The sequence below is a fragment of the Pleurodeles waltl genome, chromosome 3_1 (assembly GCF_031143425.1).
Source record: "Pleurodeles waltl isolate 20211129_DDA chromosome 3_1, aPleWal1.hap1.20221129, whole genome shotgun sequence".
NCBI classification, from domain to species: domain Eukaryota; kingdom Metazoa; phylum Chordata; class Amphibia; order Caudata; family Salamandridae; genus Pleurodeles; species Pleurodeles waltl.
The window spans coordinates 1,720,457,787-1,720,474,633 of NC_090440.1; the positions used below are offsets into that span (position 1 = coordinate 1,720,457,787).

Genomic DNA, 16,847 nt, shown 5'->3' on the forward strand with positions numbered 1-16,847 from the left:
TTTTTGCTATCACAAAGGGTCCATAAACTGTTGTTTAAGGAAACTGTGCAAGCTTCACATTGGGAATTTTAAAATCAAATACACAAAGTTGCCAGTAGGCCGACTTTGCAATTTTGAACCCTCCTAAACATACCTACAATAGTGAAGAACAAACCTTAGTCACCTCCCTTTGGGTACAACCCCCTGCCATCATATAGTAGGGAGGAGAATCCTTTACAAAGTCCATGAAAATCACCTTGACAAAACCATTCCTCCCAAACCAAAGTCAGTTCATCTTGCCCTTAGAGGATCAGACACTTCTAGTGAAACGCAGAGATTGATGCTCACTTCTCGCAAATAGAGGTAACTATTCTGTGACTCGGCCACTCTCTTCCTTTCTTTAGGGCATCTCTCACTCTCTGTTTTCTTCTATTTAGAGCAAAAAACAGGAAAGGATAATTGGGATAAAACACCCTGCGGAATGCTGGCCGCATAGCAACCTGTGTCCCAATATTATTTCTCAATATGTGGGTTTTAGGATCGTAAGAGGAGAAACCCAGCATAATGGATGTTCACCTCAGCCCGTCACGCTGACATGATAGGTTTACTTATCACCAGCTATGGGAAGTATGAGCCCATGGATTTCACAGTATGTCATGCTGCCTTTCCACGGTGGGTGAGAGAATAATGAAAGACAGAAGCATCTGGATTTCGTATCACCACGGCCAGCGCTCTGTGTCTAGTTCAACAATAAATCCTGACAGAAGGCTGAACAGGAGGCACAGAGCAGTAAATAACATACACAGATATTTGCATAGTTTTCCAGCCAGGGATTATAAATGCGTTTAACAGGCATAGGCTAAAGATGGTCCAGGGCGTCAGTGTGGTTGATGGAGTTAGGTGATAATTTCCATATAAAGCCAACAATCAACCTTAAGCCAAGCAAGTCCACGGCACTACCCTCTATATGGATCACACCATATCACCATCATGGCAGAAACTTCTGGACTAGAATCTAATAAAATAACATTACAGTGGCATGGAAGAAGATACGGGCAACCAGTGGCACTACAAGACTGTAAGAATGGCAGACTGTGCACCAACAAACACCAGTATCATAATATGCCGTGTATTACTACTGTACACAATGTGTTCAGGGTAGCACCAGCATCTGTAAACATCAATCAGTAAGGCCTGCCCTACAATCGAATGGAGCCAAGGGGAATACCAATCCAACAAATTCTGAGTAAGCCAGGTGTTTGTGCACCTGAAATGCTCATGTTTGCCAAGACCAGGCCCAGTTTTAGTGGGTGTATTCCTGCATCCCGTAAAACAATCTGTGGGTTCAATGACATTTTGCCATCTACAAAAAGTAGGTAGAAAATGTCATGCAGTAAAGTTCCCGGATTCAGGAATCTTCATAAAGTAAAAACTTTGAGTTGTGGGGTTCATATGTTATTGCACAGTCCAGGGGGCTTCATTCTTAATGCTCGGATTCTGTGATGGAGACACCAGCTATAATAGTTAATTCCGGATTATTTTCCCTTTAAAATTGCGATCACCTCATAATGTGGCTCTAAGACCGCCTACTTGGGAACTCCAGGAAGTTGTCTGTTAACATTAAACCCGATTTAAATTTACTTTCTAAAATGTTACCTTTTATGGCTGTGATATAGCTCAGTGGGTTAACCTCCACTACTTGATTCTCCTTTGATCTAGTGATCTCTAGTCCGAAATCTGGCACTACCAATTCGCCCATCCATTCTTCGGAGGGCAGGAAATTGTGTTCTATCAAAAGAAGCACGTCAGTGAGTCTCACCTATTCTTTACAGTATGTGCAAATGGCAGATCTGTGCTACTAAGAGATATATAAAAACAAGTATTTAACTCATTACTGTTAATTATGTGTGCTTTGACAGAATACAATTTGCACTACTTTTAGCCTTAACACACTACCACAATTTGTACATATACTCTGAATGTTTGAGGTCAATTGACAGATTTTGTTTCTAAACCAAAATCCAAGCTGGCCATATGTACTCCACGCATGTGGGAGCCACAATTGAGGTTCTTGATTAATAGACTGTAAGTCAGTTTATGCAATTGCTGCATCTTTTCTACTACTGGAGTTGCTGGACTGAAGAAGTAGATAAAGCTTAAAAGTGGAAAACTAAACATTGAAGGTGAGCTAGCATGGGAAAACATCCTTCTTGCCTCCCTCATCCATACTGATGAAAGTGTTCTAGCAGTTTTTCAATGCCCCTATCAGGAGAAACGTACTTCAAAATCTTGCAGTGAAATGATTCTGCTGACTGGTGTGTTCGTCTCATTCGCCAGAGATGTGCACCAGGATCGACAGCACCTGCTTGATGATGTTACAGGTCAAGGTAGCCATGAGTGCACAGGAGGGATATCATCTTTTTTGGTGAAGCGATTAGGCAGAGATTGTGGATCTTGATGTGTGTCACTTGACAGAGCCTGTTGGTAAAACATAGAGGATGGCCAACTTGTACAATGCATTTCTCCTCTTCATGACCACAATCAATTGAGCCAAAATTGTTTTGAAAAGTGGCAATAAGTAATGGGTGATATTTCATCTTTCCATGGGGTTAATGGAGAGAGGGCAGCATTGAAAATGTATATCTGCTGGAAAAGATGCAGATGACGGCTTGTAGCTGAGTGAAAACCTTAACAAGTGTGAAAGTGATAGAAGATACACACACAAGAGAAGATTATGAAAATAAAAAGTTCAAAACGAAAAGAAGGTCTTGCTTATTAGAATGTTAAAAAGGATATTAAGGAGGAAGCTGAAAAAGAAGTAACTAAGCAGTTAGTAACATAAATCGTGCAACAATGAGAAGTGCTAAATTGGCGAGTAAATGTGGCAACCTCTGGTGCAAAGTGACAAGATGATTAGCAAGATAATGAAGCGACAGAAAGCATATGTGAGAAGGAAACCTGTGAAGTGTCAGCTTGCGTGCCACTGCTGCATTACATGGCACTTGCTACCTTTGTTGAAGTTGGGTGATGTGCAGGAACCAGATGCCAAGTGTGTATGAATAACACTAAATAAATGACCCCCAGCAGTTATCTAGACCTGCAAGGGGAGATTTGTAGGCTCAGCTAGGTCACCTTAGCATCTTGGCTCAGGATCTGTTTGTCTGCTAAGATTTCCGGTGTAATAGGTCACTGAGAACTGGGATGGAAGACATGATTCTGTGTGGTACTGAACCTATCAGTCAGTCAATAAAAATAGCTGTACTATTCTTTCAAAGTATTGACTGGAAATTGATGAAGATTACCTGAATAGACAACCAAGCACAATTTTCAGAGTAGCATACTATCCATCTACCAATAGCGCTTTTGCACCTTGCCAGGCATATGAAGCCCTATACAAATGTAACTATAGTACATTTCACTTAACCAGTCCGACAGGCTTGAGGGAAGAAATTTGCAGTTTTGCCTCCTTTATAAAGAGGTGAAACAGCTCTTCTATTTTTGTCGTTTTGTGTTTGGCGACCACTACAAACCATTGTTTAGCAGGACACCCTGCTTCATATGCATGAAAAAGCTATATGACACACTTGGATGTCAACTAGGTTTAAGCAGTTTAAATCTACTACCTCTGGCTTGCCCTGAGGTACCCCTGCACCAACCTTGCTACCAATGGTCTCAGGGGTCAGGAAGGCAGCCACAGGAACAGAAACTAAACAGAAGTCTTAAAACCCCAGTCTACTGTGGTTTCACTTCTTGCCCTTTACCTGGCCAACTGAAACTAGCAGGAGGATATTGAGTGACAAAGTTTAGGACAAGGGGTCAACCTTGTGATGACATAATCGGCATAAGTGTGTGCAATGTCCCTTCTCTGCCCCTGGTATTTTGTTGACATGGTGTCTAAGATGATACAGGATGACAAGCAGATGATTAGGACTCTAGCTCTGTCCCAACCAGTGCTTTAAATGGGCTGGTAGTTACCGGTACGGAGTACCGGCACTTTTTTATTTTCTCCCCTTGAGTACCAGAACTTTTCCTCTGAGAAGGAGAGTACCGGTACTCACGGGGGTCCTGGCATTGATGCAAGTGGTGCTGCTCATGAATTCCCAACTCGGCAGCAGTTTCAGTTTCAAATGCCTCTCATATGGTGGAAGCCGGGGCTGAGCTGCTGTAGGAGCGCCGGAGCAGCAGCTCTTGTTTGTAGGCCTCGGTGAGCTACCTGAGCTGCACTGGAAGTTACCAGGGGAGGGGTGTGGCTGCAGGGCGCTATCTTTAGTTTAAAAGGTGAGGGTAAAAGGTGATTGTGAAACCTAATGGGCAGGGGTGTGGGAAGCACTGTTCAGGGCAGTGCAGCTTGTTTAGTAAGCCCGCTGTTTAAAATGCTTGCACATTTTCACCCATCAGCGTTTTAAAGTGAAGGTGTTAGCGTGAAAGAAAATCCCTGCCCTCTCCACCATCTTTCCTGATTAACCTCAAAGAAAAACTACATTAGAGGCAAAATAAATATATATTTTTTAGCGTTCTACAAGTGGCAACCTCTTGCTTTAGATGGAAAACCAGATCCAAACCAATTGTTACATGGAAGATGTGACTTTTTTATACATTTTTGAATTTTAGAGGCCAAACCTGTGCATTCTGGGATTTGTAGTTCTTTTTTATCATTCTACGCAAGATATTAAAAAAATCTCAGCAATAAAGCATGTATTGTAAAAATCAGGGATGGATTTAAAATGTTACATATGAGGCCACTTCGGGCTACCAGCCCCTGCTCACATATTTTGTGGGGGTCCACACATATTATGCATAGAACAAAGATCAACAATTACAATTTTTTGGTATTTTTTATGGTGAATACTGAATCCTTCAGGGCACTGCTTCTGGTGCAGGATCTACAACATTTTTGATAGCTGCCACTGTCCGGCAGTGTATGTGTAAAGAAGACATGTGAGCAGTGCTTAATTTGAGCCGGTGGTTTCTTCTCCGGTGCGGGGCACCGGCACTTATTTTTGAGGGCCGCCACTTATTTTTCTGCCTCAAGAATTTACTGCAAGCGAAAGACAGAGGAAGAGAAAAATGAAAATGCTTCACAATGGGAGAAAGCATGTGAGAGATGGAAATTAAAAGCCAAAAGTGTGCGAGTTTGCAAGCACAGTTATGCCTGTGAGAATGAAATGTGGAACTTGTGTTTGTGTGAAACTGAAGGTGATTCTGAGTATGAAATGGATGTTTAAGTCACGGACAGCTTAAGGTTTTCGTGGCCCTTCGCCAAATGTATTTAGGGTGCCCCTGTTTGGAACAGCTTTGAATTTATGATCCAGTTTCAGCTCTTTTGTGCCCTCTTTGGCCAGGACACTGTCAGTGCACAGACACACTCGGCAAAATTCTAAATGTGTTTACATCTAGTATTCTGGGAAAGTGACGTGATTTTAAGTTTGTAACACAGAATCAGCTCACTATTACTATAATCTCTGTGACACCCTCCCTTTTCTCATGTGTGAGGTACTGTTTTGAGATACAATAAACTTTTTTATGACGGTGCATTAAACATAAACCCAACATTTGCCTGTAAAATGCAAACATCACCTACATTAAAAATATAATAAAGGAAAACACTATTTAAAACAATCAGTTTAAGAATTTGTCAAGGTAATCAGGGCGATACTCTCTCCAGAACAGAACTGGCTCTATCAGAGGCCCCCTTGGAAGGCTGGATCAAAGTGTCTGCCATAATGCTGCCTGCCATAATGCGCAGAATGAAACATGCAGATCACAGATTTGTTTATGTAGGTAGCTCAGTTGGTTATTGTTTTTGCTGCAGAGATCCTTGTGTTACCTGTCGTTAAAATCCTTGGGATATAGCTTAATGATTCATGAACCTGCATCAAAGAAATACATGAAAACAGGAAGGCATACATTGGGAATGTTGCTGTTTTTCCCTCAATACATTGTTATTCTAAGATTGCTAACAAGGATTACTTTGGTTAATAATCACCACTTCTTATATAAGTACTATATAAATGGCCATTAGTGTAATCACTCATGGACAGATACATCGTTCATTCTTACAGTGCATGCAGATTTCTGGCATACAAAGCTTAGAATGTCCAAAAACCTGGCCCTGCCCCTTGCCCTCGCCCTTAGCACCGCCCTTATGCCTACCCCAAACTCCACCCCAGTCCACCACTCTTTTTGGTGAGTACCTGCACTTATTTTTTTCCATTTAAAGCACTGGTCCCAACCTACAGTCACTAACAAACAATACAAGTATTGTTAAAGCTAGTAGGTCCGGCACTGAACGTTGGCCTTTTGGCCTTGTCAATGCTTGTTTTCTTCTATCATGGCTTTTGCAAAACATTCTTTTCGGGAAATCGGCCTGGCCCCCTTCAATCTAAAAAAAAACAGTGGCGAATATTTTTTCGGCTTAATAAGCACACACTGCCAAATTAGTACCTGGCAGTTAAATGAACTACTTTGTGTGTGCATTTGTTCTTTCTGAAAGAGCACAATGTTGCTACAGAGAAGTTAGGCAAAGGCTAAAGTGGGCTGAAGATAAATGTTAATTATACAACAGGCATCTGATTGGAAAACCTGTATAATTAAGTATATTATGCATATAATTTATGTATAAATCAAATGGTCTTCACTAATACCGGTCCTAAAAAATAAATACATCTATAAAAAGCTGCAGTTACAGCTTTGTGATTAATTTACTCTGTCTTTGTAAACGAGACAACACTGTCCAGCCGATGTCTAACCCTTCATTCAGAAGTAGAGGTGGGCAAATCACTGGAAGGTTGAGCCAGATGCTTGGCTCTGGCTCAGCTCAAGGTCCTCCAGAAGCCTGGAGCTCAAAACGAACCAACCATGTGTCTTCTGCTTTGCTCCCTCACACTACCCTCATATACAAAGAGCTTAACACAAAGCATTACAATTTGAGGTGAAACATAGAGACACGTGAATGCCCTGTTAGTGGCTGATTTGTGCAAAATGAACCAGAAAACATTGGATTAATCTCGTCTCCTCCACTTAACCAACCATATAGTGTGATCTTAGGAAAATATTTTATTTCCACTTTCCACCTTTTTCGTAATAGTCGCATAAGAAAACACCTTTAGGTACGTGAGTTCAGAATACCAGCTGTACAAAAAGCTATTGTGTTTAATTTAACAGACCATAATGTTATTGTATCTCTATGATACTGAGCCACATACAGGGTGCACATGACAACTGGCTTGTCTCTTAGTTCTTCAATGGCATTGTCGCCAGGGCGGAGACAGGAGCAGTTCTAACTTCATGTACCACTCAGTACAGTCATGCATTGTAATATATTAATGTCAAAGGTTCCGCAGGTTGAAGTAATGCACTCTTTAGAATTTTGAAGGGGCTTTATCTTATTTTCCAAAGGTTTCTTACATATTTTATATGGAAACATTGTCATGGCACAGCCCGTACATCGGCTCTTAGAGCGAAGCAAGATCCTTGGCTCGGCTCTCGCTCGGCACGCCCAGTTAATTTGTTGGCTCGCCCACCTCTCTTCAAACGTCACAGATTGGTGCTGCTTTTATGCTTTAAAACAAAGACATTCCAGCAGTGTCCACTGTTCAGTGACGTGCAGGCAGCCGAAGCAACACGAATGCCAGCAAAAAAACACGGATCGGGCTGCCACTCAGAGGCTGTAAAACGATAGCACGGGGCATTGTTCCTTCATTTCCGAGCCTCTGCTCTGCCTCTAAACCAAACATGTAGGGCGACTCGAGTTCAGGGCCTGCGCTCGGTCCCTAGTGTACGGTAGTCTACGGTGTTTAAACTTCGAGACACGAGCTGGTTTAGCTACAGTTGTTGGCGCGAGTCCATGGAGTGAGCTAGTGTAAAGATCAGATTTCTTCTTCTCTGCAGAGAAAGTGGCAGTCTCGTCGGTTTGTGGGGAGAGTGGAGCGGTGGGAAGGGGCGGGGTGGTCAGTCTGCACTTTTCCTGGCAGATGGTATCAGTAACTCTTGAACAGACTTCGTGTACGGTTAAGATTGGCTTTCCGTCCCTGTAAGGTAGCTTCAGTGTTTTACAGCATTAATACAAGAGCACTTCAGACACATTTGTATGGGTGCCACGTGCCGGCGGGGAAGCCGGCTAATGCAAAACAGTCGCATTAAAACTGCACATGATCTGCTTCTAAGTGGCGGATGCCAGAAAGTTCAAATATGGGACAATATGCAGAATGCACCAAACCTTCATTCAAATGAATTGCCAAATATTCTAGGCCGCAGAAGCACCCCATTAAAATGAGAGTATCCGAATGAAAATCCGAGGAAACATATCAATGCACAGAATAGGGGTGTATTGATTGATTTCTGTTCTTTTCTTAGTTCAATAACATTTCGATCAGAACATGTTCCACAAAGCATCAATGGGGATATATATAACAATAAGGGTAAGGTGGTTAACATCTATTTGGAAAGAAAAAGTTGCATTAATTACGTCTATAGCGTGAATTTCACTGGCCAAGACAAACACACATTGTATTGTATTAAACATTTATACTGCACTTACTAGCCCTATGTGGAGCTCACTGGAGCTGCTATATGGTGTGGTTGAAAAAGTACTGTCTTTGTTTTGATATATGGGAAGTGCTTCCACAAGGTACTGGATGATCCCCAAGGTTCAGTTACGCTGTTACAGAGTGCAGCCCTTAGCGCGGTGACCGAAGAAGAAATGTGAGAGACAGGCATACCGTTTATGGTTTTCAGTAAGTTGGCAGCTTTGAGCAGTTCTGTAAGTCCCTTTATGGTGTTTTTTTATGATTATCGTCCACTTTGCTGGTTACTTCACTGGGTTTTTCTGAGATATTTTGTCTAAAGTTAATAGTCATGAGATATTTTGTCTAAAGTTTATGGTCCTGAGCAAGCATAGATTGGAGGAGGAAACGGTGGAGACCTGCTATGACAGACTATGTTAGATCCTCCCATTTCTGATTGTCATTGTGAGATGTTAAAAAGCAGTCGTATGCAGCTTGTTGGGGCCGGCAGTGGTGTACTAAATTAAAGTCCTCTGTTAGTCAGTGGCATGTGACAAATCACTTCAGTTATTCCATGGCCGTTGATTTGGTGATGGATGGTTTAATGCTGTAGACTGGTGTATACTGGGTGAGAAGCAAGACCTGTAGAGGTTTTTGTCTCATATGAGTGTAATAGTGTCAAGTAGTATATGGGAATTATCATGCAGCCTGCATGAACTACAATCAACTGCCCGACCACTGAGCGCTATTGTGGTATTAGTGTAAGCCAGGAGGGTTATGTATGGTATTGATATTGTAATTGAATTTATATAGTGCTTACTACCCCTGGCGAGGCTTGGAAGCATTTTATGCAAGGCAGCACACTGATCCAGAACCCAAGGGTAGTGTTTTTTCAGTGGCTTTTTATTGGAATTAGAATTAGCGGGATTAGAAGGGCAACATTCCATGCATTCACCCTAGATTCTATATGGTTGATTAAACTAATAGGCGTTAGGTTTAATCTTTAGTGCGTGGTCGGGCATATGTGAGTTCATGCAAACAGTGGCAACAATGGATGAGCTACAGGAGATTAAGCAATAACAGGTTGTAGAGGTATGACTTTTAGAGCAGAGGTTGCGATCTTTGAGTTAAGATGTGGGCAAGTTGCAGAAATACAATAATAGGCATTAGGGCGAACATGCATTTGACTTAGTCTAGGCTGTGCTCAGAAAGAGGAGGCATGCAAAGGATAAAAGTAAAAGGTGGTTCACTTGAAACAAAAGCCAACAATTGGAAGTTTTAAGACAAGATCAATTTTCATGAGAATACAGAGGATATTGGGCTATGCCACTCACCTGCAATGCACAGGATCTCCACAGGAGGGAAGATAATTCTCCAACCCCTTCGTGCACAGCTCAGCACGGATTTCAACCTCACACCAGCAGTTGTCCTAATAGAGGAAGAGGGTTAGGGAAAAGAAAAAGAAAAATCTTAATTTGTGTCTCTCTCTCTGCAGTACTTTTGCTGGGATGGGGTGTTACTGTAGTGGAGGCTGGTAGCATGAGTTCCCTTTCATTTGTTTGTGCTGTGATCAAAAGTAAACACATTAATACTTACACATAATTTTCCATTTACTCAATATATCTTGAATACAGAGTTGTAAAGGTTAACCCTCACCCAACTGGCAATTCAGTGTTTTTTTAATAATACAGTCAATGATTTGCAATATTGTTTTACATACAGATTATGTTTATGAAGGCGTTGTAAGACTGCTTTCTCATGATTTATATTATCCATTTCATTTTGTGAGAAAATGAGGATGTAGTTTATGTAGACAATGACAGTGACATCAAGGAGTGCTTGAAGGACTTCATTAATGAATAATTAAAAGGCGGGAGGGAACTTACAGAGTCCTGAGGGCATGATTGTGTATTGGAAGAGATCAAATTTAGTCTTGAAAGTGGTCTTCTACCCATCACACTTTCGGACTCTGATTAAACGGTATGCCCCCTGCAAATCGAGTTTGATGCAGACAGTGAAAGTGGACCGGACCTTAAAGTACAGAGGTCAATGGGAGAGGGTATTTGTTCTTTATTGTTGCCTTATTCCGAATGCGGTAAAAAATGCATTCCCAAAGTTCACCATTTTTTGGGCACAAAGAACAATGGGGAAGTCACAGGAGAGGTGGAATGTCAAATAAACCGCTTGTCTAGTAATTCGTCCAAGTATTGGCGTAAGTACTTAGTTTCAGGTTCTATCAGGGCAGATACCCCAATACTTGGCAACAGAGCTCCTAGAATAAGGTCCATTTGACAATTGTAGGACCTATGGGGTGGCAACTGGGAAGCTTCCTGCTTGTTAAATGCATCTTGGAAGTCTTGGAAATACTATGGTAGAGATGCCATGGGACTGCAGTGTTCTCAGAGTCCCACTCCACAAATTAATGGAGTAATAAAATCTGAGGTCTCCTGATAGCAAATGCACAGACAATACGTTGAATCCAATATGGTTTTTCAAAGGGCCCAATCAATTTTGGGGCTGTGTTGTTGGAGCCAGGGAACACTAAGAATAGCTCCAAATATGGGAGTGTCAATTAAATCAAAAGTGATGGATTCAGTGTGCCATTAGGACAGACCATTATTAAGGGTTCAGTTTGGAAAATTGTATGTCCTGAATAGAGGGCCGATCCATCAACTGCCTTTACAGGTTGTGGTACTAGCTTGCGAACTGTGGGGACTCCCCAAGTGGCTGCCATAGTTAGGCCTAGGAAGTTTCCTGTGGCCCCAAATTCCACTAGATTAGGGAAACTGATTCTAGTCTGTGGAGAGTTTATCAAAGTGATGGTAATTGTGAGGTGTTAAGGAATGAGAGTCAAGGTGTTTGCTGGATGCTTGCTGGATGCTGTGAGACAATAAATTGCCAATGCTTCTTCGAGTCAATCTCATCCCTTGTACAGCTCATTAGTTTTTCAACAAGGAGGCTTCTTGTTCTAATCCTGCTGCTGTTTTCTTGAGAACCTTTGGTTTAGCTGGGCATTCTATAGCAAAATGCCCCGATTTCCCACGGTAGAGGCACAGGTTAGTTTCCTTCTATGGTCTTTTTCAAGTTTGCTTAAGGGGGGGTGGGGGTGCGAATATGCCTAATTTTAATGGACTTGGGTACCTCGTTTTTTCTCAACCAAATCTCTTTTTTTGGTTTTAATCAGAACCACTCTAGGATCTGCCCAAGGGCACTATCCTTCCTCCCACCCCAGACAGTAGTCTATTTTGACTATGAAATCTATGAAATCCAAACAGTCAGTAGGAGGATCAACCATTTAGGCTAACACGTCCTTCAGTTTGTCTAATTTTTCTCTGGACAGTTGGTTTCAGCAATGAGCCAACTCAAGGTAGTTCCATAGGACAGCAGCTCTTTAGTGCCCTGACACAAATTCAGCAACTCATTATCACTGGCTTGTACAAACACATGTTTAGGGAATAACGCATTGCCTCATTAAATTTGTCAAAATCATACAGCAAGGGATCATTGTTTTCCACTTAGGGAATTGACCAACTGGCAAAATGGCAAAAGCCTGCCCTAGCAACATCAGTCGGAAAGGCACATGGCCTACAAAGAAATTGCAAGTGACATTGATTCATGAAGATGATGTATTGAGCAGCGCCTATAAAGAACATTCGGAAGGGGTCAGCAGACCAAGAATTGGTGTGGTAACTGTTACATTCAATGGTTGCGAACTTGAGGAAGAGGCCACAGGTTTAGCAACAAACTCACCTAACCTAGGTGGTTGTATAAATGTCTCTTTTGGCACTGCTCCTGTCTCCCAAGACCATGGTTTCTCTCTAGGTTTATACCTTTGTACCTCAGTTTTCTAGTCAGTAATTTCCAGTTGTAAGGTTTATACTTCATCTTGAAGTGCTGCAAATGCCCTCGCTAGATTCTCTGGAAGGGTCTGGGCCTTGGCCAGATCGTGGGTATCCATGCAGTCTGACTCCATCACTCAGGGCTGACTTTCTGTTGGGCTATGCCACCCACCTGCAATGCATAGGATCTTCGCATAAGTGAGGATAGTCCTCCAACCCCTTTGTGCACAACCCTCAGAGTGGATTTTAAGCTCGTGCCGGTAGCTGTTCCAAAAGGGGAAGGGGTCTATGCAAGAGAGAAAGAAAGAGCTTCTTTGGTGTCTCCCTCTGTGTGGTGCTTTTGCTGGGATGGGGGTGGTAGCAAGAGTTTCCTTGTGATTGTTTGTTCTCTGATCAAAAGTAAACACAACACATAATTTTCCATCTACTCAATACTTCTTGAATATAGAATGTAAGGAAATGCCTCCTTGGCATGGTTGCCCCCTGACTTTTTGCCTTTGCTGATGCTATGTTTACAATTGAAAGTGTGCTGAGGCCTGCTAACCAGGCCCCAGCACCAGTGTTCTTTCCCTAACCTGTACTTTTGTATCCACAATTGGCAGACCCTGGCATCCAGATAAGTCCCTTGTAACTGGTACTTCTAGTACCAAGGGCCCTGATGCCAAGGAAGGTCTCTAAGGGCTGCAGCATGTCTTATGCCACCCTGGAGACCTCTCACTCAGCACAGACACACTGCTTGCCAGCTTGTGTGTGCTAGTGAGGACAAAACGAGTAAGTCGACATGGCATTCCCCTCAGGGTGCCATGCCAGCCTCTCACTGCCTATGCAGTATAGGTAAGACACCCCTCTAGCAGGCCTTACAGCCCTAAGGCAGGGTGCACTATACCATAGGTGAGGGTACCAGTGCATGAGCATGGTACCCCTACAGTGTCTAAACAAAACCTTAGACATTGTAAGTGCAGGGTAGCCATAAGAGTATATGGTCTGGGAGTCTGTCAAACACGAACTCCACAGCACCATAATGGCTACACTGAAAACTGGGAAGTTTGGTATCAAACTTCTCAGCACAATAAATGCACACTGATGCCAGTGTACATTTTATTGTAAAATACACCCCAGAGGGCACCTTAGAGGTGCCCCCTGAAACTTAACCGACTGTCTGTGTAGGCTGACTAGTTCCAGCAGCCTGCCACACCAGAGACATGTTGCTGGCCCCATGGGGAGAGTGCCTTTGTCACTCTGAGGCCAGTAACAAAGCCTGCACTGGGTGGAGATGCTAACACCTCCCCCAGGCAGGAGCTGTGACACCTGGCGGTGAGCCTCAAAGGCTCACCCCTTTGTCACAGCCCAGCAGGGCACTCCAGCTTAGTGGAGTTGCCCGCCCCCTCCGGCCACGGCCCCCACTTTTGGCGGCAAGGCTGGAGGGAACAAAGAAAGCAACAAGGAGGAGTCACTGGCCAGTCAGGACAGCCCCTAAGGTGTCCTGAGCTGAGGTGACTCTGACTTTTAGAAATCCTCCATCTTGCAGATGGAGGATTCCCCCAATAGGGTTAGGATTGTGACCCCCTCCCCTTGGGAGGAGGCACAAAGAGGGTGTACCCACCCTCAGGGCTAGTAGCCATTGGCTACTAACCCCCCAGACCTAAACACGCCCTTAAATTTAGTATTTAAGGGCTACCCTGAACCCTAGAAAATTAGATTCCTGCAACTACAAGAAGAAGGACTGCCTAGCTGAAAACCCCTGCAGAGGAAGACCAGAAGACGACAACTGCCTTGGCTCCAGAAACTCACCGGCCTGTCTCCTGCCTTCCAAAGATCCTGCTCCAGCGACGCCTTCCAAAGGGACCAGCGACCTCGACATCCTCTGAGGACTGCCCCTGCTTCGAAAAGACAAGAAACTCCCGAGGACAGCGGACCTGCTCCAAGAAAGGCTGCAACTTTGTTTCCAGCAGCTTTGAAAGAACCCTGCAAGCTCCCCGCAAGAAGCGTGAGACTTGCAACACTGCACCCGGCGACCCCGACTCGGCTGGTGGAGATCCAACACCTCAGGAGGGACCCCAGGACTACTCTGATACTGTGAGTACCAAAACCTGTCCCCCCTTAGCCCCCACAGCGCCGCCTGCAGAGGGAATCCCGAGGCTTCCCCTGACCGCGACTCTTTGAATCCAAAGTCCCGACGCCTGGGAGAGACCCTGCACCCGCAGCCCCCAGGACCTGAAGGACCGGACTTTCACTGGAGAAGTGACCCCCAGGAGTCCCTCTCCCTTACCCAAGTGGAGGTTTCCCCGAGGAATCCCCCCCTTGCCTGCCTGCAGCGCTGAAGAGATCCCGAGATCTCTCATAGACTAACATTGCGAACCCGACGCCTGTTCCTACACTGCACCCGGCCGCCCCCGCGCTGCTGAGGGTGAAATTTCTGTGTGGGCTTGTGTCCCCCCCGGTGCCCTACAAAACCCCCCTGGTCTGCCCTCCGAAGACGCGGGTACTTACCTGCAAGCAGACCGGAACCGGGGCACCCCCTTCTCTCCATTCTAGCCTATGTGTTTTGGGCACCACTTTGAACTCTGCACCTGACCGGCCCTGAGCTGCTGGTGTGGTAACTTTGGGGTTGCTCTGAACCCCCAACGGTGGGCTACTTTGGACCAAGAACTAAGCCCTGTAAGTGTCCTACTTACCTGGTAAAACTAACCAAAACTTACCTCCCCTAGGAACTGTGAAAATTGCACTGTGTCCACTTTTAAAACAGCTATTTGTCAATATCTTGAAAAGTATACATGCAATTTTTATGATTTAAAGTTCCTAAAGTACTTACCTGCAATACCTTTCAAATGAGATATTACATGTAGAATTTGAACCTGTGGTTCTTAAAATAAACTAAGAAAATATATTTTTCTATACAAAAACCTATTGGCTGGATTTGTCTCTGAGTGTGTGTACCTCATTTATTGTCTATATGTATGTACAACAAATGCTTAACACTACTCCTTGGATAAGCCTACTGCTCGACCACACTACCACAAAATAGAGCACTAGTATTATCTCTTTTTACCACTATTTTACCTCTAAGGGGAACCCTTGGACTCTGTGCATGCTATTCCTTACTTTGAAATAGCACATACAGAGCCAACTTCCTACATAGAAGCTTTCAAGGTTAACTCTCCCCCAACTAAGAATTCAATGTTTCTCAAATAATATAGTCAATGATTAGCAATAAAGTTCTAGTTTATTCTTCTTCCCACACTCATGCATGGATTTCAGCTATTTAGTACTCCTTAAAGTGGTAGTTTATGATTGTTGAGTCACACCCAAGTACCTCAAAGTATAAGGGAAACAAGGTCTTTACAGGTAGGCAACAAAGTCTCTTATTCTCAGAGAACTGACCTTTTCGATGCAGGAAAAATTGTCTTTTCAGCACTGACCTTGAGAGTCCTCTTGTCAGGCGTAATAGTTGTCTGCTCTTTCCTTTAGGTCGAGGAGATCTGAAGAAGCGGAGAGTGGAGCAGTGAGAGCTGCAGTTGGACAGGACCCAAGGATATTATATGTAATCTGAGAATGAAAAACAGTAGAAAGAAACATTATTTTCATGTGAGATAGCCCTATATTAGGTACATTTAATAACCACTAGAATCATGCAAACAGTTTACTCCTCGAAAGGCTCCTGCAAGACTACTGCTTTAGCAAGAACAGATGATCAGCTCAAGGGATGGAAATATATCATAATGGATGGATGCACACATAGGGAAATATTGTGAGGTTTGAACTGAATTAAAAGGCAGCAGTAACCTCATGATCATGTTAGAGTGAAAGAGTACAGTAGGTAAATAATGGGAACTTAGAAAAGGATATTCTGTAAATATTGGGTCAAATTATTTCTGAGGTTCACATTTAAGGTTTTGTACTGTTGGAAATTCTGCCCTTTCTCCAGTGTCACCCCAAAAGTTTTGCGTTTTTGCTGTACTCTATCTTTGCTGGCTACAGAACTCTGTGCGTGTTACCGCTGCTAACCAGTGGAAAAGTACTTGCACTCCTCCTTTCAACATGGTAAAATTGGTATAGTCCTGATTGGCATATTTATAACTAACTTTCCTTTTATATGGTATCCATATAGTACTCAAGGTCAGTAAATTAAAATATCACCCAGGAGCTACAGCACTCAGTGTGCCACTCTCTGCACAGACAATGCAAACAGGACTGCAGGCCTTCCACCAGTAGCCTGGCTATGCAGGTTCAAAACTGTAAATTAGAACCTGTCAAAATAAACACTTTCGACAGGCTTAAAACCCTCCTTTTAAATATTTATAAGTCACCACTAACTAAGCCTTTCTGCCCGTTAAGTCCAAGGGCTTGGTGTTAAAAAGTAGTACACGTACAGGTTTAATGATAAACGTGTCCTAACAGTGAAAAGGCCCTAAAGCCATTTAGACTTAGTAGGGTTAGCTGTTCCATAGGAAAATATTGGGATACAATATTAAGTTCAATAAATGCTATCTCCACCTAGTAAACAGATAGAGAAATATCTCTAGGA

The 16,847-nt window shown here is 43.3% G+C and overlaps 1 long non-coding RNA gene across 1 annotated transcript in view; it reads right to left on the reverse strand.

Annotated features, from left to right (window-relative positions):
• LOC138285553 (uncharacterized) overlaps nt 1-15,871 on the reverse strand; it is a 48,057-nt gene extending 32,186 nt beyond the window's left edge. The window contains exons 1-2 of the long non-coding RNA XR_011201611.1: nt 15,742-15,871; nt 9,818-9,912 (exon numbers count right to left, since the gene is read on the reverse strand). This is a non-coding gene — a long non-coding RNA (uncharacterized lncRNA). The remainder of the gene's footprint in view (nt 1-9,817; nt 9,913-15,741) is intronic.
• Between the last annotated feature and the right edge of the window lie 976 nt (nt 15,872-16,847).